This window comes from Pseudorca crassidens, chromosome 1 (assembly GCF_039906515.1).
Source record: "Pseudorca crassidens isolate mPseCra1 chromosome 1, mPseCra1.hap1, whole genome shotgun sequence".
NCBI lineage: Eukaryota > Metazoa > Chordata > Mammalia > Artiodactyla > Delphinidae > Pseudorca > Pseudorca crassidens.
In genome coordinates this window covers 184,213,263-184,234,350 of record NC_090296.1, presented here as the reverse complement: position 1 = coordinate 184,234,350, position 21,088 = coordinate 184,213,263, and the positions used below count along the sequence as shown (strand labels likewise).

At 44.7% G+C, this 21,088-nt stretch overlaps 1 long non-coding RNA gene across 2 annotated transcripts in view; it reads left to right on the top strand.

Annotated features, from left to right (window-relative positions):
- Positions 1–9,528: 9,528 nt before the first annotated feature.
- Positions 9,529–21,088, top strand: part of LOC137204863 (uncharacterized) — an 85,370-nt gene continuing 73,810 nt past the window's right edge. For both annotated transcript variants that reach the window (XR_010933899.1, XR_010933901.1), the window contains exons 1-2: positions 9,529–9,668; positions 11,504–11,658. This is a non-coding gene — a long non-coding RNA (uncharacterized lncRNA). The remainder of the gene's footprint in view (positions 9,669–11,503; positions 11,659–21,088) is intronic.

The window sequence follows — 21,088 nt, the reverse complement described above, 5'->3', positions numbered from 1 at the left end:
TAGTTACTCAATTGCTTTTAAAATGGACTCGTTTCTGGTTCTTGAGCCAGCCCACTTTTTCCAGAGGGTTTCTACCCAAGGCCACGTGGCCCTTATTAACTTCTGTTATCTCGCCACTCGTGACAGGCAGCTGGATGGAGGTGACCCATCTATAGCATGCCCAGGAGCCCTTGATAGGAGCCTCACAAGAACTTTGCCCAACAGGAATGATGGTCACTGAACCTGTCCACGTCTCCCTGAGGAGCCCAAGTTCACAGTATAGAGCAGGTTGGTTAACTGGTCTGATTATTAAAAGCTAAAAGACATAGAGAAAGGAGGAGGAAGTCAAGAGTAAGCAGAGCTGTGAGTAAGCAGAAAGCATGAGATGGGGAAAGATCATGAGATGGGGAAAAGATATTTAGGACAGATGGAACCAAAAATAAAGTGGATGGTTGGTGGTGGCACGAGCCCTGGAGATGGGAAGACACTGATTCTTGCTAACAGCGGCCCCTGAGAGTAGGGAGCCCCAGCCCCTGCTGCAGAGGAAGCGGCCACACTCTGTCAGATGCTCAAGGTTCTATCCTGGTCCTGCTGCCAATGTGAGGCCACCTCCCCCTGTCTTGATAAGGAACAAATTTCATGAATGTTGGAAACACTTGCAGGGTGTCCCCCAAACGAAAGACCAAGTGGCCAACGTGATTGAAATGCCAATTACATTTTTGCGGTTGAAATGTTCCAAGGTTGTCTTAAATAATTTTCTCTTGTTTTCTTTTATGATGCGACATATTACACCGTATACGTGCTACTGAAAACCACTTTAGTTAGAAGTTGTTTCCCTAGGCTCTATGAAGGGTATCAATAATTAATAACAGATGAATTTAACTTCAACCAGTGGGTTTGTACAAAGAAAGGATAGGGAGAGGAATGTTCTCATCAACTTCGAAGTGTTTGGAAAAGAACATGGGAACGACTGGGCCACCTTAGAGAGTGACTCAGGCACTGGTGTCCCAGTGACAAAAGCTGAATTGTTTTTGCAGAGCTTTCAGAAATACCTAATTCTTCCAGGTTTCCTCGGTGATAGTTCTTGATTAAGGTGGATGAAGCAGTAACTGTAACTTACTCACTCAGCATGGATTTATTCAATGCTTACGTGATTCAAGGAACAGAACACAGGAACTTTCGTATTATATTGGTAGAGGGGAGACTTACATTAAACAACCAATGATATGCATTTATCCACTTGTATACAGTTGTGTATACTTAATACAGTTAATTGTTTCATTGCAGTTTGAGAGATGTTGTGAAAGGAGAGCCTAGTGCTCCCTGAGTTCTTAGAGCTGGGCCGGGGTGACCTGTGGACTCGGCGCAGGGGAAGGTGTGGAAGACTTCTCTGAGGATCTGCTATTTGAACTGAGCTGAAAGCCGCACTGAGAGCTCAGTCCATCTAAGCCTTAGATGCATGGGAAAGTTTAGTCACTGGCCGCTAATGATAGAAATACTCTAGTCTTCTGCCAGGTTTTAATTTAAATAGCAATGGCAGGCTTTCGTAATTTTCATTCAATTAAATTTTCATGAACAAAAGTTGGGGTATGCACGTGCACGAATATGTGTGCATGCCCTACCCTTCGGTTATTCTAATTATGACTTATTCCACTTCGAAAGTCAGCAGGTTGCAAAGAGTTAATTATACACACAAAGTTGGACAGATGTGGAATACTTCACTTCCTTTTTTGGATAATTGGTTATTATGTAGACTTTCCTGTGTCCTTACTTCCTCCTTGAGTATTTTTGGAAAGCATGTGCTTATTGGAGTTTACGGTCCTACAGTCTGCAGCAGAACCATTGATTAAAAATGCTGTTCTCTCCTGTTTTAGATTCCACAGGTTTGGGAATTGTCCTTCCATCTAATATGTGATATGAGTTAGATTTTCAACATTAACTGGACAACACAGGGAAAAATCACTCACAAAGCAAGATAGTTGTTGGTAATTATTTACAATAAGTCCTTGCTTGGAGGTAAATCATAGCTTTGTTTATAGAATTCTGGCAAGATTGTTGAACATCCGTCTCCTTTAAAAATCTGACAGTATGTTTGCACATTTTATCTGCGGTACCCTTGCCCCAGTTAAATTCATGATCGATAATACTTTGGATGTATTTGGCTCTCATAATGCTTGTGTGGGAACACTTTTTGATATTTATAAATACTTGCTGGCTGCATGTACATCTTTCTTTTAGAAAGGAGTGTTTTGACTTTCAAAATGGTGCCGCATAAAGCGATTTCTGAACTTCTACATCTTTTTGTTATGTTGCTTTTCTTCCAAAAAGCGTAGCTCTGATGATCCAACTACAGCCATCATATTTGTATTGTAACACAGTTTCTTTTGTTTACAACCATATGCCCACTGTTTTACATTCATTTTAGTGGGGTTGGGAGAAGAGGTGCCTGAAAACCCGGGGGACAAACTTGTTTTGTGTGACCCACCCAATGGTCCAGGTGAGTGTGGAAAGCATCTGCCTGCAGCCATCCTCCACCCAGAAAAACAAGGGACGGGCACGGGGAGATTTTTCTATCTTCCATGATTTAAGTCCTAGAAAGGTGTGAGAGTGGGGGAGAGGATGGCTCCTATGCTGATTTATTTTTCGAAGCAGGCAAATAAAAATGTTTATGGTATGAGAACATTATTATAGTATGTCAGCTCTTAGTATTATCGAAAGATTTCATGCCTGAAGGGTATTGAAACATTTCCAGAACTTCAAATGATATGCTACTTGATCATGACGGAGACCCTAAAATGGTAGTTTCATAATGTAGAATCCTTAAGAATTTGACAGAGTTAATTTAGTTATATTTCAGCACAGATCCAAGATCTACATTACGATTGATTGGGGTGGAGGGGAGTTATCGGCCAAAAGAAGTCCTGTACCAAAGATGACCGTGTCAGGTGAGTGAGTGAATACCTGTGGAACGGTAGCATCGCAGGAAAGAGAAGGAAGGACGTAGCTGGGGCAAGGGCAGATCTGAAGAGCCCAAGGCCTCACTTGGATGAAAGGTCAAAGTTTTTGCTTCAACTGGAATTGGGTCTTTCAAAATGATTCCAGTCTCAGGAGGTAGAGTTTCTCTGTGTTGGCCTTGGTTATCTTCCCATGTCTTTGCAGTTTTGTCATGTCCACAAAATAATGCCGCACTCAGTTGTGTTGCTGAGCTTTTCTGGGGGAACGATGGATTTAGAAAGCATCTGGAAAATGCTGAAAGTTCACTTTGTGTGAGTACAAGTTGGGATGTAGTCTTTGAATTTAGTATTGTGTGATGCCCCAGCCTTTACATGGACTTTTTTTCCTTTAAAGTCTGAGAAAGCCATGTTAATCGGAGCGGAGCTGAGTAGGTCCCGCGTTAGGTAGAATTTGGGTGTCTCACATCTCTGAGAGGGACAAGTTTCAACCAGCAACATGCGTGCCCTTCCACACTTGTTGCCTTTGGACTCACAGATTTTCAGGGGAGCAGAGACCTTCAGTCAAACCCCTACCGTCAGGAAGACATGGCATGATTGTCTCGTTGTATTGATTGGAAGACCAGGGCCTGAGAAAGTTGGTGACTCTATCATAATCTAATGGCTGGACTTTGAAGGTGGATAAAAACCTAGCTCCTCTGTCTTCGATCATGGTGCCTCTCCCCTCACACAGTGTTGCTCTTGACGTCCGCTCTATCTGGTTCAGATGGCGAGGAGAAGAGTGAGCGCTTATCTGGAGCTGCCCTTCTTGTTCCTTTAATGTCCCAATACTGGCTCTGCTGCACAGCTGTGAGCGCTGAGGAAAGTGATCCCAGGCGGTGCCCCGCTTTGATCACCCAAACCATGGCAAGGACACTTTGGAGTAGCAGAAGAAGTGATGGTGTCCAGACTCTCATATCACAGGTCGGAAAGGCAGTATCTCATTTCCTTTAAGACTCTGCAACTGCAAATTAAGATAAAAGGAGAACAGGGTCTTTAGAGCACTGATTTGAAGTCAGAAAGCGTTCTGTTCCATGTCCAGCCCTTTCTTCTCCCGAGGGGACTTTAATAGGATGAGTGAAGCTACCATCTGGTCCAAACTCAAACCTCTTGTCGTTCGGGTAGTTAGAATGCCTCAGGACTTCTAACCAGCTTGGTTTTTAAATGTCATTTCCACAAGCGCTTTTTAAACACTTAAACATTTGTCCCACTTGTGATGCCAGCAGGGTTTGAATTTGGACGCCTAAGATAGATTTGGGGCTCGTGACAAGTCACCCCCTCCCAGTTGTGTGCCATCCTGTTTTCCCCTTCCTTTTCTTTCCTTTTATTCCATCCCTTCTGTTTCCTGTTTTTAAAAGAATGTACTGGTTCTCTACTTAAAAAAGTAATCCATCCTCACTGTAAAACATTCAAAAGAGTAAAGAGAAGGAAAAAATGACTTCCAAGCCCACTATCAGAAACTGTGGTGTTGCTGTGTATTCTTGCAGAGTATTTATTGATACATGTGTGTAAATTTTTAACAACAATTGTCTTATAGACAATTTGATGGGCCTTTCTCCCATTTGACGTTGCATAATGAAAATTTCTTTTATCATTAAGTAATTTTTGGAAAATATTCCATCATATGTATGAATTATTTAACCTTACCGGACACTTAGATTGTTTTCCTTTTAAAATAATGCAGTGACTATTTTCATATTATTATTTCCATTATTATTTCCTTAGGGTAAATTCCATCAAAAGGGAATTGCTGGGATAAAAGGATCATATAATTTCAAGGCTTTTAATAAATACTGTTATTAACTTGTCACTCAGCAAAATTTACGATTTAGATACCTACTATCAGTAGATTGTTCCTCTTTTACATCGTTTATTTCTGTGATTGCTAGTGAGGTTGAACGTTTTCTTCACATGCTATTGGCTGTTTGCAGTCCGTTCTCCCTGCCCCCAGCTTCCTGGTCTTCCATTCTGTTGCTTGGGATATGCAGCACTGCTGTCTGAATGTTTGTTTGTTTGTTTTCAATTTGGTATGTATGGCCAAATTACCCTCCAGAAAGTTTCCTCTAATTTATACTGCCATCAACCGTTTGTTCCGTCAAGCCCTTTCTGACACTGCATGCTACTGTTTGTTTTAATTTTTGTGAGTACCCCTTTTAGTTACAGAAACTGTTAATGCCATCATTTTTACATACGCAATTGCTGTGTGTTAAAACCTCAGAGACAGTACAGAGAGAGAGACAGACAGACGGACAGAATTTTGCAGGAGAGGAAGTATAAATAGACAATGCAGAGAAGGAGTCAGGTGTGAAGGAGAAGGGCTGACTAGGAAAAAGAGTATGGAGTCGAATTAGTCTGCTAGGACTGCCATAACAAAGTACTGCAGACTGGGTCGCTTAAACAGGAGTTTATTGATATTTTCTCACTGTTCTGGAGACTGGAAGTCCAAGGTCCAGACCTGAGCGGAATTGGTCTCTTCGGAGGCTTCTCTCCTTGGCCTGCACATGGCCGTCTTCCCCCTGTGTCTTCAGGTGCTCCCCTCTGTACCTGTCTCTGTCCAAATTTCCTCTTATAAGGACACCAGTCAATACTGGATCAGAGCCCATCCTCATTACCTCATTTTAACTTAATTACCTCTTTAAAGACCTTCTATCTAAATATAGTCACATTTTGAGGTACTGGGTGTTAGGGCTTCAACATATAAATTTGGGGGGAACAAAGTTCAGCCCATAAGAGGAATGAAAAAAATCAGTACTTCTGGGCAGCCAGGCACAAACAGGTGTAGCTTGGAAGGGATTGAATTTAGAGAATTTTAGAGGGACAGTCTGAGTGCCCGGGGAAGGCATTTGAAAGATGAAGGAACTAGGAGCCAGAAAGGTGAGCCAGGTGGCCCAAAGTCACAGCAAGTTAGTTATAGAGCTAGGACAGGATCCCAGGACTCAGCGTTTCAACTCTCCTGGTTTTCCTGTTGCATTGCACTGCCTCAGGAAGCTCAGCTCTTCAGTGAGGCTGTGCCCTGTGTCTCTCCTGCTCTGACTCCAGCCCCTGGCAGTGATCTTGAGCTAAGCAAGTCACTGCTACAGGCCCCAAATCACTGTTGCTACATGACGCTCTGTGGAAGGATGATTTCCCGCCTCTCCTCTCTCCCTCAGGTTGGAGTCAGTGTAGCGGGATCAATTGCACTTGATGCCCTGTCTGGAGGGAGCCCGCCTCGGGCTCTGCTGGAGGAGCTGGTTTCTATATTGATACAACATGGGGGGCAGTCTCCTCCTTGCCCTGTATCCCACATCCCTCCCCCTTTCTCCACCTCCCAGGCCTCCCCAGAACCTACCCTTTCCACCTCCTTGCATACCTGGTCACAGAATGTTGGACCTCAGTTTATACTTTCTTCACTACATCTTATTTCTGTCTCTTTGTTGTAAGTTCTTATAGAAGCTCCATCTCCCAGGAGGTGAGGGACTGAGACTGCACAGCTGGTTTGTCCTCTTGTACCACTGCTGGATCCTCTGTCTACCTGGTTATTGTAGGTAGCCACCAAATAAGTGTTGACCTGTGCAAAAGCACAGTTCCTAATTTCCCTGAAACAATAGGGCTTGTTTTCAGTTTTTATATCCACTCTTTCCTAATGTGGAAAACATTATACAGAGCTAGAAGCATATAGTACTTAGTAAGGAAACACAACTTAATAAACAGAACATCCATTTGTGTCAACACTGATGATAAACCTATCTTCATTGTCTAAGCTTCCTCTCACTTTAATCAGATTGTTTTCAGGATGGTGAATGGCTGGCAGACCGTGCGCTCATGGAGATGGCTTATCATGGTGGAGGGATGCCAAAGAAAAGAGCAGTCGTCTGGGTTGGCAGGGCTATAGTCTGAAGAATGACACCACCTTTAGCTTCTTGGAAGGCGCTACCTAACTCCTGCGCCTGAGTTTCTTTGTCTGTCCAACGGAGATAAGGTTTCTCTTTCACGTATGTTCTGCATATTCTGCTTGTCAAGAACCTAGCACAGGATTTAGCTCATACTAGGTGCTTAGTAAATGGCATCAGAGATCATAGTGGCCGTCTCTGGGGCACGCCCTTGTCAACTGTTACAGAAGAGAACCTGCTTCCATTTCACCTTCTCCGGGGCCATTGAGTGGCCAGTAGCAAAAGATTAGTGCAAATCCATGCACTTAATAAGAGCAGATGGTCTATTAATTGAGCACTAATTAAGTATAATGAGATAATGCAAACGCATGTAAAGACTTCTGGGTATTGGGTTAAGAGAGGACCTCGACAGAGTAACTACATTACTTTTTAAATATTTAGATGTTTATGCCAATAAGTTCTGTTTAATTGATAGAGATATCTGGCATATTTTTACATATTGTGCTTTGTAAATTACCATTTAGGATATTAATTTCAAAAGTAGAAAAGTAGTGCTACATGGTGACCTTTAAAAATGCATAGCTGATTGAATCCTGGTATTTAAACACCAATAGATTTAATTATATGAAAGTGACACAAGAGGGCAGCTGTGTACTGTTTCTGAATACCTTTTGCTACAGTAGATTAGGCTAAAATTGAATATGTGAATAATCAGTATGATAGGAAACTATCTTTCATAAACTTGTTATTACATAGATGAAATAAAATTATTCTATTTAGAAATAACTTAATTCTGTATACCACTCACATCCGTATTGGCAAATAAAGGCTGACAAGTAATGATACAATTAATATCGTACTGATTATCCATAGTTACTACGTTGACGTAGAACTGCCTGGTGATGCTTAAAGATCATTTGACTGATCTGAGGGTGCGGTGGGAGAAGGAGTGGAGGGACTCATAACTTAAGGCACAGCCTGGTCCCCACGGGAAGCCTGTATGTTGGAATGAAATGTGTGTCCGGTGCAGCAGAGTTTAGCAGTCCTGTGGGGCTGGACAAGAATGTCTCAGCCTCTGTGTTTTCACACAGATCTTGGAGGTTGGCTTACTTCTGATACCTTTGGTTGTCATCCTTTGACCCCACAGCGGGTAAATATACTGCATGATACCTGGAGCCTCCTTGCCAGAGCTGTGGTGTGACTCTGTCAGTATGTCCCATCCTGGGGGTCAGAGAGGTCCTGGGCACTAGGATAAGGAACCCGAGCTGAAGGATCCTGAGGATGCCTAGAACGTTCCAGGTCTGAATTACCTCCAGTTTCAAGGGCTTGGGCAGTTGCATGAGGGCAGCCGGAGAGAGGGCTGTGTCTCAGCATAGATCAGAGATAGAGCTGTAATGGATCCTCCTGGGCTTCAGATGTCGTTCTGGAAGGACAAATCTGCTTTGTGAAAATGGGCAGCTGCAAAACTTATAATAGAGTTTTTCCCAAAGTGAACGTAGGTAGATCATTATTACTTAAATCACTCCAATAAGCATTTATTAATTTTCTACATGTGGCCAGATCCAGTTCATATGGGTGCAGAGAAGCAACACAGGGTCTTCTGACCTGAACTGATCAGGGGGGAGGTGGGGGGGAGGGGTGATGGGACGCAGTAGGGCCATGGGGACAGTAGTTTGTGCAGTCCATGCTAGTTTGACAAATTCATAATGATATTACTGGAGTCTGAGGGAACACACCCATGACCCTGGTGCACAGTGTGTGTGACTTCCCGGGGAGAACGTACAGTGGAACCAATACTGGCCGCGAGGGCAGGGCAGGCCAGAGGGGGAGTGGCATAGAGACCCAAGAACTGGCTATGGGACTGTTCATCCAGAAACAACAGGGGCAGGGCTGTGTGTGGAAAGGTCCTCACGCCAGGCCCAATTCAACAATTAGGGGCAAAATATAAATCCAGAGGTTTGAGCTGGATATTCAAAATGGGCGTGGTGCATGCAGGCTTTCAATGAGAGGAAACAGGGCAAAGGTCAGAAATTGAGAAGCCAGGAAGAGCAACCAGATCAGAGAGTAAACAGTGCCACCACAAGTCTGGATGTCACTGATCGCAAGTCAGGAAACACTTTGCTTTCTGTGTTGGTTTAAGATACTTTTCCTGGTAAGGACGAGAACATCCCCACAGCTGCTGGTTCTCTGGAGAGTCCCAGAGAATTCTAGCAGAGTAGAACAATCTATATAATAAAGGAATCGCAGCCCCAAATGACTGGAAATGGAGAGCGAGCCTTAATTCATGTCATAAGCTCATGTTTTCAGGTATAGCCAAGTTTCCTCCCAGAGTGCTGGAAGAATTCAAATATGTAATCAGGGAGTCACCACTGGTAATCTTTAAAAAATCGTGTACAACAAGTGAAGAATCAGAAAGTTAATGACAAGTAAGTGTCACAAGTTATGAAAAGGGGTGGACCCCAGAAACTACAGACTATTAACTTTGGTCAACGTTTGGTCAAATTATAGAATGAATTTAAAGCAGATGTCTTATGAACACTTTGAAAGGAATGTGTTGACTGCTAGAAGACATGGAATCACCAGCAACAAGTCACGCCAAACTGACCTCATCTTTTATGAAAGCATTTTTTACTGACGTGGGAGATTGGGGGAGTAACATAGATCTAATGTTTCTTAGTTTTAGGAAAACGTTTGGCAAAATCAGTCCAGATATCACTGTGGATAATAAGGCAAAATACACATAGGAATGAAAGTGCTCTCAGACGGCTGAGACCTGTTTGAAAACTCTGTGCTCAGAATGAACAGCAAATTTTCTACCCAGTGACATTCGGTGAGTTCCCCCGTTGACTCTTGCAAATTCTTACTAGAGAACCTGGGAACACCCAGGAAAGAAGAAGACTGAAATTGGGACTGCCTACCACCTTAGTGCCAGGATCAAGCACTAATTTTACTAAATTCGAGGCTGAAGAAGATGACCATCAGTAATCTATAAATAACTGCCTACATGTAGGTAGAAAGACCTGCTCTTTCCTCCTCCCCTGCTTAGTCTCTGCTTTAGAAACACAGATTCTCTAAAATTAGGAAACTGGACATCTCCCCCTTCTGCATGGGAAGAAAGACTCCAGTCACAAGGCAGAACAAAACTGAAGAATAATTCTATGAGAAATGAATGGACCTGTAAGAAGAAAATGATAGAACTCTGCTAAGTGATATAAAAGTATGAATAAATGGAGAGGCCCATTCCCGAATGAGAAGATTAAACATCATAAATACGTTAATTCTTCCATAATTAATTACAAGTTTAATAGATCCTAACAAAATCATGAAGAATTTCTTTTTTTGGACTTGACAAAGATATAGGGGGAAGAGACTGAGGACAGAGGGAATGGCATGGGTAAGGCCCCAAGATAGGAGGACCGATGGAGTGTCCACAGAAGTCCAGAGTAGCCCGGAGAGGGAAGGAGGAGAGTCATGAGTGAGGCAGCTGGGGAGGTAGGCAGGGAGAGAGCGCACAAGGCCTGGGAACCTCACCGACAGTGTTGGTCTTTATCCAAAGAGCAATGAGAAGTTAAAGGTTTTTAAGCAGCGAAATGCAATGATTAAAGTTGAGATTTTAAAAGCCCACCTTTCTGCCGTGTGGAGAATAAATCAGAGGGGGAGAAGAGGAGAGAAGGGAAGAGAATCTGATTAGTAGGCAGTGGCAATAGTCAGGCAATGTGGTTACACTAGGCTGGTAGCAGTGGCAAATGAAATAGAAGAGAAAGGCAACTTGCTTTAGTTCACCAGAGCATCCCGGAAACCAATGCTGTGATACCACTGCAGGAAAATTGGACAATTTTCTATATAAATGTCATTCCACACTTATTATGGCAGCATACAAGGGAAATAAAACAGGCTTGGTATAAAAATGTCTAATTTAGGTAGTGGCTATAGCACATTCTAGATGTATGACCGCAGGCAAGTTATTTAAACATTGTGACCCCCAGTTTCCCCATGTGTTCCGTGAGTTTACTAACACCTGTTCACGGAGCTGTTGGAAGGTGTAGTAGGCACTGCTGATCGTCCCCAAGTATCTATTTCCTCTTCCTTCAGAGTAGAATAGATTTTGGGTGAGCCAATGGCCATCAAAAAAAGAATAAGTTTCCTGGGCTCTTTGCACTTAGATATGGCCGTGTGACAAAGTCCTGACCAACAGGACCCAAGAGGAGAGCTGGGTGCTGGTGTCCACAGACCTTCCCGAAGAGAGACGCGGCACCTGCTCTTCGCCCTTCTCTCTTCTTTCCTTCTCTCCTTCCATCTGGAAGGAAATACGTCCTTGGACCATGAGGGCAAGGGCAACCCCTTAAGGATCATGGGATTGTGAGCGAGAAGGCGCTTGATCCCTGAAGAATCCAAGAAGACCCACAGGCCTGAATCTTGTTTTCCTGTTTTGTTGCTGTTTGTTGGTTTTGCTGCCAGAGAAAGACTTTCTGTCTTACTGGTGATCTAGCTTTGTCATACCTGTTACCTAAAGATTAGAAGATGTAACATATGTGAAATGCCCAGACATTGTAAGCCATCACTAATATTTTTGTCTCCCACCCAAAAAAAAAAAAAAATCCTTTATAATTCTGCCCTTCCGTTCTGGAGAATTTAATTGTATTCTTAAATTTTTTTTTTCCTTAGACTCTGGCAAACTGGAATCTATCCAGGAGAAACTTCTCAAGGTAGTGAGCAGGCCTGGAAGCCACATGACACAGGGAACAGTTAATTACAGGACTTGTTTTGCATTTGCTATTTTTAAAGGAAGTGTGCCTTTGACTGGAGCTTGGGAATCTCAGGTGAGTGGGATCCTGTAGTTTCATCTGTTCCCACGGGACTGGAACTGGCTTGTCCACGGCATGGCTGGAGGTCAGAGCTGGAGCTCTTACGAGGGAACGGGGAGGGGCGGGGGGGTTTGGAAGGGTGCTGAGGTGGTCTGCAATCGTCTGCATACCCACAGCCCGGGTGAGGGGTGAGGCCCCGCGAGGATCGTTATGTAGAGGGCCCCTGCCCGCCAATCTCTACCCTGATCAGACCGGCGGTTTTCTCCGTGTCTCCCAGGGGGACAGGGGTCTGTGAGTGATCTCAGGGGCTGCCACGGAGGTGAGGCAGGATTAGTGGCTTAGAGGTTTTGAAAATCTACATGTAGAAAGTCATTCTGAGGACGTGAAACCTGAAGTGGAGACTAAGAATGAAGCCTCAGTGATTCCCATTCAACCTGTTCCGTCATCTGTTCTCCAACGTGCCAAGTCGATCTGAAGTCGCTTCCAACGTACAGCCGGCCTCCTTCAGAAAGGAGCCAGAGCTACAAACAAAGTTTAAGTGAAAATGCTGAGCATAAATAGAAGAGTCCATCTAAGGAAACACATAAGCTACGTTGCTAAGTGCATATCTGGTTCCGCATAAAAGGAAACTGGTAGGGAATCAAGCATAGTGATGGCTCTGTGTTGATGTCAGCGGTAATACTTCACCACAGGGGTTGGAACAGTTGAAAGGAGGTTCAAATGAATAATTTGCAAGTGAGTGTCTTCTAGGTTTATTCTTATTCAAGTGACAGATGCCCCTGTGATGACCTCGCACTTTGATGGGCCCTTCACAGTTTGCCGGAGTAGCTGGAACATCAACCTGCGTGTGTCCCTAGGAAATTTCTTTCCCTTTCGTTCTTCCCTTACATCGTGTGATCCAGCCGTTCGAAGTGACTTGCAACGATCAGAGGGAGACATGGTCTCCCACCCCTGCTTGCTTTCTGCTCTCAAATCCTGTCCACCCCGCCCCTGCCCCCCCCCCCCCCCCCCCCACTTAGCACTCGTCTGTCATCGTACTTGTCACTGTAAAGTCTGTCTTCTTCTCTGTCTTCCCCACTAGGCTCAGACAGCTTTCAGCTACTTTTTTTTTTTTTTTTTAATTTAACCACTTTATCCCACTCATAGCCTGGCACCCAGAAGGTGCGTGAAAATGTTTCTTGACAAGCTGAGTTAATTCTCCGCCCATCAGCCATTGTCATGAAGCCTGAGTATCCTGTACCCTCAGAGGCTTCTGCTCACTGCGAGGGGCAGCCATATAAATCCAGCAAAAGCCTCGGGAGCTACTGCAGTGCTCCAGCTGCCCCCCAGCTGCTTAGTGTACAGCTGGTTTGTCAGACAGGCAGCCAAGTGTAGAAAACTCCCAGGAAGTGGGGCACTTTCAGCTGGTCCCCAACTTGCCGTGTGACTTGGAGCAAGTCTCCTAACCTTTTGGTGCCTTACTTTCCAGACCCTTTCATGGCCAACCACATAGTAAGTCTCATAATAAGTCAGGGAGGGCGCACAGCAGTCTAGCTATGTAGAATATTATGAAGGAAGCATGAAGGGTATAAATAAACATAGGTGTGGAGGGGCACTCTTCTTCTCTGGTCTCATGTGGAGGAAGTTCCATTTGGAGGAACCCGTTAGAGAACCACGTCTGGTCTTTCCTTGCTTTCCTCTTGTGCCCTGCCGGGGCGTTGGAAGGATTCCTCTTCCTGGGAGAAGGTGCAGGGCATGCTCAACCCCGCCCCTTCTCTTCTGAGCCAGGGTTCCTGCAGGGGGTGTAGCTTCTGGTGTGTCCCTCCACACCAGTCTGCCGGCCCCCTGAGGTAGGGGCTTGGGGCAGTTAGCGGTTAGGTGGGTGCTAAGGACTGAATATTTGTGTCCACTCCCCCTTCCCCCAATTCATATGTTGAAACCCTAATCCCCAATGTGATGGAATTTGGAGGTGGGACCTTTGGGAGGTGATTAGGGTTAAATTAGGTCATGAGGGTGGAGGCCCTAAGATGGGATTCATGCCTTTATAAAAAGAGGAAGATTTCTCTGTCTGCATGCACACACACCAAGGAATGACCATAAAGGAGGAAACTGGGAAGAGAGCCCTCACTGAGTACCTGACTTGCTGACACCCTGTTCTCAGACCCTGACCTCAGGCCCCCGTTTCTAGTCCAAGCTCTAATGCTCACTGCCTTTGCTGTCCTTGCCAGGTCCAGTGGCTTTTCTGGCCCTCCATTTTTCAACTTTAAAATGCAGGTGTTGGACTAGGTCTTTCTAAAAGCTTATGAATCCATGGTTGGAATCCACCCAAAGAATGTTCCAGATGGACAGGGAGTCTTGTATCTCTTCGTAACTGACAGAGACTCTTAGTCAACTATTCGATGTCCATTCACTCTTTTTTCTTTAGTAAGAAAGCCCAGTTTTTATTGGCTGGGAATGAAAAGATAGAAGCTTGGCTTCTCTTGAAGCTAGGAAACTTTGTGTAGGAGGTCTGAGAAGGCTTCTTAAGGAGGCAACAGACAGCTCTTAGGTCTTCTTTTGCCCATCTTCCTTCCTCCTGCTTCCTTGGAATGTGGAAATACTAGCTGGAGCCCCAGCAGCCGGCAAGGACCAAGAAACCGTATTCACAGTGGAAGCCAATGCAATGGTCGGTAGAAAGATAGAAGGATCCTGGGCTGTTGATGCCACGATAGAACTGTCACACAAGCCCTAAAGTGCCTACCTCTAGATTTCTTTACGAAAATGAACAAAGCAGTCACTGTCTTTCTGGTCTTTGTTGCCAGTAATTGAATGAAATTTCTAACTAATACAACTCATTGGGCTTCCTCTCATAAATGACAACTCAGTTCAACAGGATGGAGAGTCTAAACCTGCAGAACCGTATCGTCCACATAGCTCGTCTTAGAACAGAAAGGTTTAATTTGCATCCCCAAACCTATGTCCTGAATGGTGGGAGACAATGAAATCCTCCTTTGCTTTTGGATGCCAGTGGCATTTCCTTATAGAACCAGAGATTCTCAGTTTCAGTTGACCCTGGCTGTTAGTTAAATATTTCAATCAGCCCAACGCGAATGTTTTTGCAGACATCTCTAATAGTTAACAACTGTGGAGCCAAAGAAAACCTGTTGGCCAAAAATTCTTTCAGGCTGACAAAACGTACTCATCCCTGCCAAATATGAAATAACACTGAGTCATTTTCGATGAGCACTGTAAAGCATTGCAGTACTTCATGTGTTTTGCACCCTTATGAAGTAAGTAGTGACAGGAAAATAGATATTCAGCTAAATCAAGCAAGTGACATTCCTCTTTAAGCATCTCAAGACACTTTTACAAAGCTCCCAGATGTAATAAAGGGAAGGCTTTCCATGAAGAGCGCCGTAAATGTTTCTTCCACATGGCTCTTGATGGTAACTGTGGCATGGTGAGCAGCCATCTGGACTGGGAACTGGGAGTCCTGGACTTGAACTTCAGTTTTTCCAAGTAGCAGCATGACTCTGGAGAAGGCATTTAGGATCTCTGAGCCTCCGTCTCCTTCACTGTAGGATTGGGATCATGCTGTTTATCTCATAAGCCTATCGTAAGGACTGAGAATCTGAAATCCCTGGCCAGGGCTCAATGGAGAGGGAGACGCTATTGAATGAACATTATGTTGAATCTGAGTCTTACGTCACTAGATTGGGTATCTGGAATCCCGCATGTCATCCTAGAGCATTTGAAGTATTGATTGCATATGTTAAAGTGCAGTCAGACTTCGCCAAGACATTCGATGTTGAAATAAATTAAACTCCCTCGCCGTTGCTGGGTGAAGGAAGTAACTGATAGTGTTTGGGTGATTGTGACCCAGTGGGGCTCTGGGGAGGACCCACTGATGGCTGCAAATGGGGCGAGTGTGGCTAATAGTGTGAAGGACAGCGTTGGAATTAAATATAAAGTTGGACGAGTTTAATAACGAGCAAGAGAGTGTAACTCGTTTTGGGAGGGAAAGCCAGAGCCCCATTGTCTGATGGGAGGGCTGGCTTATTTGCACAGAGACGTGACTACTGATGGTGGCAGCTCAGCGGGGCCTGTGGCAGTCAGCGCAGGTAACAGGCTTCCTCCGTGTCCCACTTGGGAATCTCTGTGGAAGAAGTTCCAGGTGAAAACAGAAGCTCCAGGGGAGCAGTGAGCCTTTACCTGGTGAACTGCTCCCTCCCACTGGATGTTCTCATGTGATGTTAAAAACAACCCTGGTGTGCAGCCAGGGCAGGTAGTCTGGTCAGGAAAAGAGAAGTTAAATGGTGGAGTTTTTGAAGCTGAGATTAGAACCCAGTGGGAACTTGGGTCTATTATGAAATTAAGAGACAACAGCATCGTACTGCGCACATGGCTGGCAGCAGTAATGGTCTTATTGATACTGCTGACAAAGGGGATTGGGCCTGGGGTTCTTCAGCCTGGAAATGATGCTGACACTCGGCCCCTGTGCACCAGTGCCAAATGGAGTCCTGGAGACCGAGTTTTGAGTGAAGTAGAAAAGAAGAGCTTTATTGCTTTGCCAGGCAAAGGGGGACACAGGGACCTAATGCCCTCAAAACTGTGTGTCCCAACCCGGAGGGATTTGGTGAGGAGTTTTATAACAGTGGTTCAAGGGTGCGGTTGCTGAGAAGTACCAGGGTGTGTGCAGGGCCTGCACTCCTTCAATCTGGCCTTTCATCTGGTGGTCTTCTGAGGAGCTTCTGTGGTTCTCCAGGTTATCAAACTGTGCCCTTCTCTCTGGAATGAAGAATGCTTCATCAGGTAGTCAACATCGTCCATTTGTTGGGGGTTTTAGTTCTGTAGAAGAGCTCAAAGATATTGTCATGTATCCCCCTTGAGGTAGAACCAGGATCCTGCCCCAAGGCTGCGCTACTGCTTCTTGGCGGCTCCTCCCTTGTCTCTGCATTCCCCTCCCTTCCCTGATTAGCAGCTGTTTGAACCTGTCCTCTGGAACTCAGGGAAGGTCATGGAGGCTGAAGCCTATTCCCTACAAACAAGAAATGGGGGACACAGAAAGGCTTCCATGCCCAGGAGCCCCACAGGGTCCTGCTGGGTTTCAGAGATTAGGTCATTCTTAGGACTCAGTTGTGCTCTTTAAGGACACGTGGAAGAAGCCAGCCAGCTGCTTTCCATCTTTTCTGAGGACAAATCAAGAGGAAATTGGTTTCAGCCACATGTGGAATCTGTCCATTCATCCTGAAATGAGCTTTCTCCTTAGGAAAAAAAAAAGGCCTCAGGATGCAAGCTCTGCAAAATCAGTCAATAAAATAATCAAATCAATGGCAGCAATAATATGTTCAAATAGAAGCTAACACAATGTGTACTGTGGAAACAGCGTGTTTGCATCACGCTCAGCTCAGGTGAGGAAAGATGTTAAAATGGGCGTTCTCATCTATACCCGGTTTGCTCTCAGCCTACCTCCCCCAGCTCCTAATGACGACTGAGGGACTGGACGTCTTCTATATACATCACCTGACTCCAGGGAAGGACACCGTTTACAGGGATGATTCACAGCCGGGCCTCTGAGCGCTTTGTGGCCATAATTAACCCCTGTGACCCTGAGGCACTGACACTCAGCTGGGAGCAACAGACAGCAGGCCCTGCGCTCATGATGCAACAGCCCACTTTGTTCACCGTCCTTTTGCTTTTTCTCAGATCTCTGGACTCTTGCAGCCCTCTGTGATCCTTCTCTCCTTTTTCTTCCACCTTGGCCAGTTTGCTCAACATTTCCCCCTTCCTCTCTTAGTCCCACAGTGCCCTCGTGGTCAGTGCTTCACAAATGATGATTTCCTGGGGAGCTGGTTCAGATTCTGAATAAGCAGGTCTGGGCAGGGCCTGAGACTCTGCATTCCTAAGAAGCTCCCAGGTGTTGCTGCCGCTGCTGGTAGTCTATGAGCTACACTTTTAGTTGCAAGGATCTAAAATCCCCCTGCTTGGAAGGAGAGCCTGGTACCCTGCCCTGCATCCTCCTGGCCCGTTCAGAGGGTGTGACCCAAGGCTCTTGTGTGGCAGGAATGTAGGAACAGAGTGAGACCAAGTCAGAGCAACAGAAACCTTCCTCCTGAGACAGGCTGAGCACTGAAGGAAGTGAAGAAATATCTCATCATGAGAAACTTTCAAATTTGCCTCTGTCTTCTGCCGTTGAGGTAGGTGTTGACCTTGGACTCACCTAGAGATAAGTGCAGGGAAGGAAATTACACCTGGAAGGTTCTTGGAGCCTTTACGTTGTGGGACCCAGGAAAGAATGGAGGAGAGAAATTAATCCCAAGTGAGTGAATCATTGTTTGGTCTTCCTAGGTTTTTATTTATTTTTTTAGCCAAATGCCAAAAATTCTAAACCACAGTAACATTTTTGAACATTTTCAAAGCAAAGCTGTAGCAGGGATACCTTCCATGTACACATAGACTTCATCATTATAATGATTTTCCTGTTCTATGTGCAATGAGCCAAGAGAGAGTCTTCAAAAATCTTTTCTTTTAAACCCAAAATGCATTTTCCCCCTGAAATAGTCATTTAAGTAATCCAACTACCTACCCCAGGCTCATGATAAATTATTTAGATAATTGCTTTAATTCTCTGCTTCATTTTGCTAATGTAGATCTGGCCTTATAGATTTATTGCCAGCTTCATGTTTTTCAGGGAACAAGAATTATTTTATTTATTTTTATTTTTTATTTTTTTGCGGTACGCGGGCCTCTCACTGCTGTGGCCTCTCCCGTTGTGGAGCACAGGCTCCGGACGCGCAGGCTCAGCGGCCATGGCTCACAGGCCCAGACGCTCCATGGCATGTGGGATCCTCCCGGACCGGGGCACGAACCTGTGTCCCCTGCATTGGTAGGCGGACTCTCAACCGCTGCGCCACCAGGGAAGCCCGAACAAGAATTATTAAAGGGTTGATTGTTTCATTGAGGTTTACTGCTGAGGTATTAGAAATAACTCTATGTCCTCATGTCCTGCAGTTAGAATTGTGTGTGTGTGTGAGTCTGATTATCAGATGCCTTAGAGATAACTCCCATGGCGGTGGGTGATGAGGGAGAGAAATCTCTAACATCATTGGATAAAAGTTCCCGTACGAAGCTCTAAATATTATTGCTATTAAATACTGTATTTCAATTAGACTGTCACACTTAGTCTTCCAAAAAGCAATGTAATATATAAGTACATTTTCGCATAACTTTGCTAAACATGATACAGAAGGAATGTTTCCTTCAATGCGACGTGATGCCTAGTAAATACCTAGTAAATACAGCCATGCGTCTCCACTGAAGATGTTCCGACCGCGGACTGACTCGTCTTCGTTCTGTTAACTTGGATGATTTGATGTGACTGTAGCTGGAGGCCATTTGATTGGCGGCTGTAGAGAGGAGGAGAGCGCACAGAACCCGCGCAGGGGTGGTGCCCCAGGCGGCTTGATGATGATAAAAGGGACGGTGATATAAGGAGCCCATGTTTAAAAAATCCTGGTGGCACCTTAGGTCCCCGAGTGAGAGAAATAAGAAACATAACAGAAGCTCAAGGACGTTGCAAGACAAAGCATACAGTAGAATTATGGGCAAAGGAAAAGAAAGAATATACATTTGAGAAACTGTTTAGGGAGTTTGAATAAGGCTACAACACGTGTATCTAGCCTGATTCCATTTTGTCCCCAAACAGTCAGGCAAAGTGGTAGAAAGTGAGTCAGCTTTACTTCTTTCTAACATTCCATGGGTGGGGCTCCCTCCCTGAAACACACAACCCAGGATTTCTGCATAGGAGGGGCAAGGACCTTCTAAGCTCTTAAGCTCAACACTGTTTAAACAGGCACTTAAAAAAAATTAAACAAACTCTTTTTTTATTAAAGAAACTCTATTATTAGAACCAACAACACCCTGCAGAAATTGTAGTCATTGCCATTTCCTCTACCATGTGCTATTTTGAAGGTCTCAGTGTCCTTTGCTGGACAATTTATTATGAAACCTAACCATCAGTGCCTGAAATTTTCTTTTACCTTCAGTGACTTCCACCTTGTGGGCCTTGAAACACTCTGGCTGGTGAAGCTGAACTTTTCCAGGCTCACTGAATTTCTTGTGTGAGGAAGGCAAAGCAGACAGCTGCCTTCTAAAATATCCCATAACGCCTCAAATATTTTCTAGGTGCCGGCCCTGGCCTGGAGTCCTTTAGAAGGATTCCAACCTCACCCCATTATCCAAATTATTTAATTTGAATGACGCTCAATACAGCGCTGTGGTGAGCATTTTTCTTCTTGTTTAAAGTCATTGATAAGCTGCTGATGTGTTCGTGAGGATGCAAAAGCCGGGTTTGCTTCTTTGTCATCCTTTCCGCTGCCACTGCCATGAGCAGCTGTCACTTTGGAATCTGAGAGCCATGTTGGACTTTGATTACAACTTTGCCTCTTGGACTAATTTTTTTTTTTTTTTTTTTTTGCTTCTGATCTTTGCTTCATTCACCCAATTGCCTAATCCAGAAAACTGGACACTGTTCTGGACTTGTGGCTCCTTTTTCCCCGCATCTAATGGTTCACATGGAGAAGCTAGTTCTTTCTTTCCCTAATCACGTCCTACTTATATCATTTCTCTCTGAGGAAACCTACTGCCTTTTGGATGAAGCCGTCTTCATGGGCCCCCTCATGATCTGACAACCTCTCCTCCTTCAGCTCTCTCCTCCTGCCGTGCGTGTACAAATCCTATAGGCCTTGCTTTTTAGGTGACACCTTCCCCTCGAGGCTTGCCCCACACACAAGCACTCTGCTGCCATGCAGCTGGACCATGTGGCAAAGCCCACCTCCACCCAGCTCTGTCTGAGCCTGGAGCCCTTGTTTCATCCACCATGTCTTTCTTCCTCTCCAAAGAAGTCAAGCCTTGGGCTTTGTCCTCCATGGAGCTTGCCCAAGGAGGACAGAAAAATTTTGCTTCTCTCAATCCTGGCAGGGCCTTTCTTCTCTTTTATTGCCGTCTACATCAATGGCCATGAAAATGGGATTTAAAACAATCCTATTCTTTCATCTGTTTGCTCTTACTCATGGTAACCCCTGTTTCTGTTGACATTCACGGACTCCCCCATTTACTCTTCAAACCAAAGAATCAGTAGCCTGGCCCTTGAAGTTGTGATGCCTGGGCCCTTCATGACCCAATCTTGCTTAGCAAATACTAACAGTATGTCTTATACATGTAACCGATGAGTCAGGCCTATTGTTTGTGGCATCTGGCTAGGTTAGTGTTTCCCAAACCAGTATGCTAAGGAATTGTTATCATCTCAAGCAAAATTTCATGAAAAAACATCTCTGTTCAAACATATCCAGCAGGAATGGTACACTGTACATACCTCTACACCTCTCTAGAAGGTGTTTATAGTACAGGAATTCCTCTAAATTGGAAACCAGTTTAATAGAGAGTTTTAACTGTTTGTCCCAAGATGAGATAGCTAGTTAATGGGGAG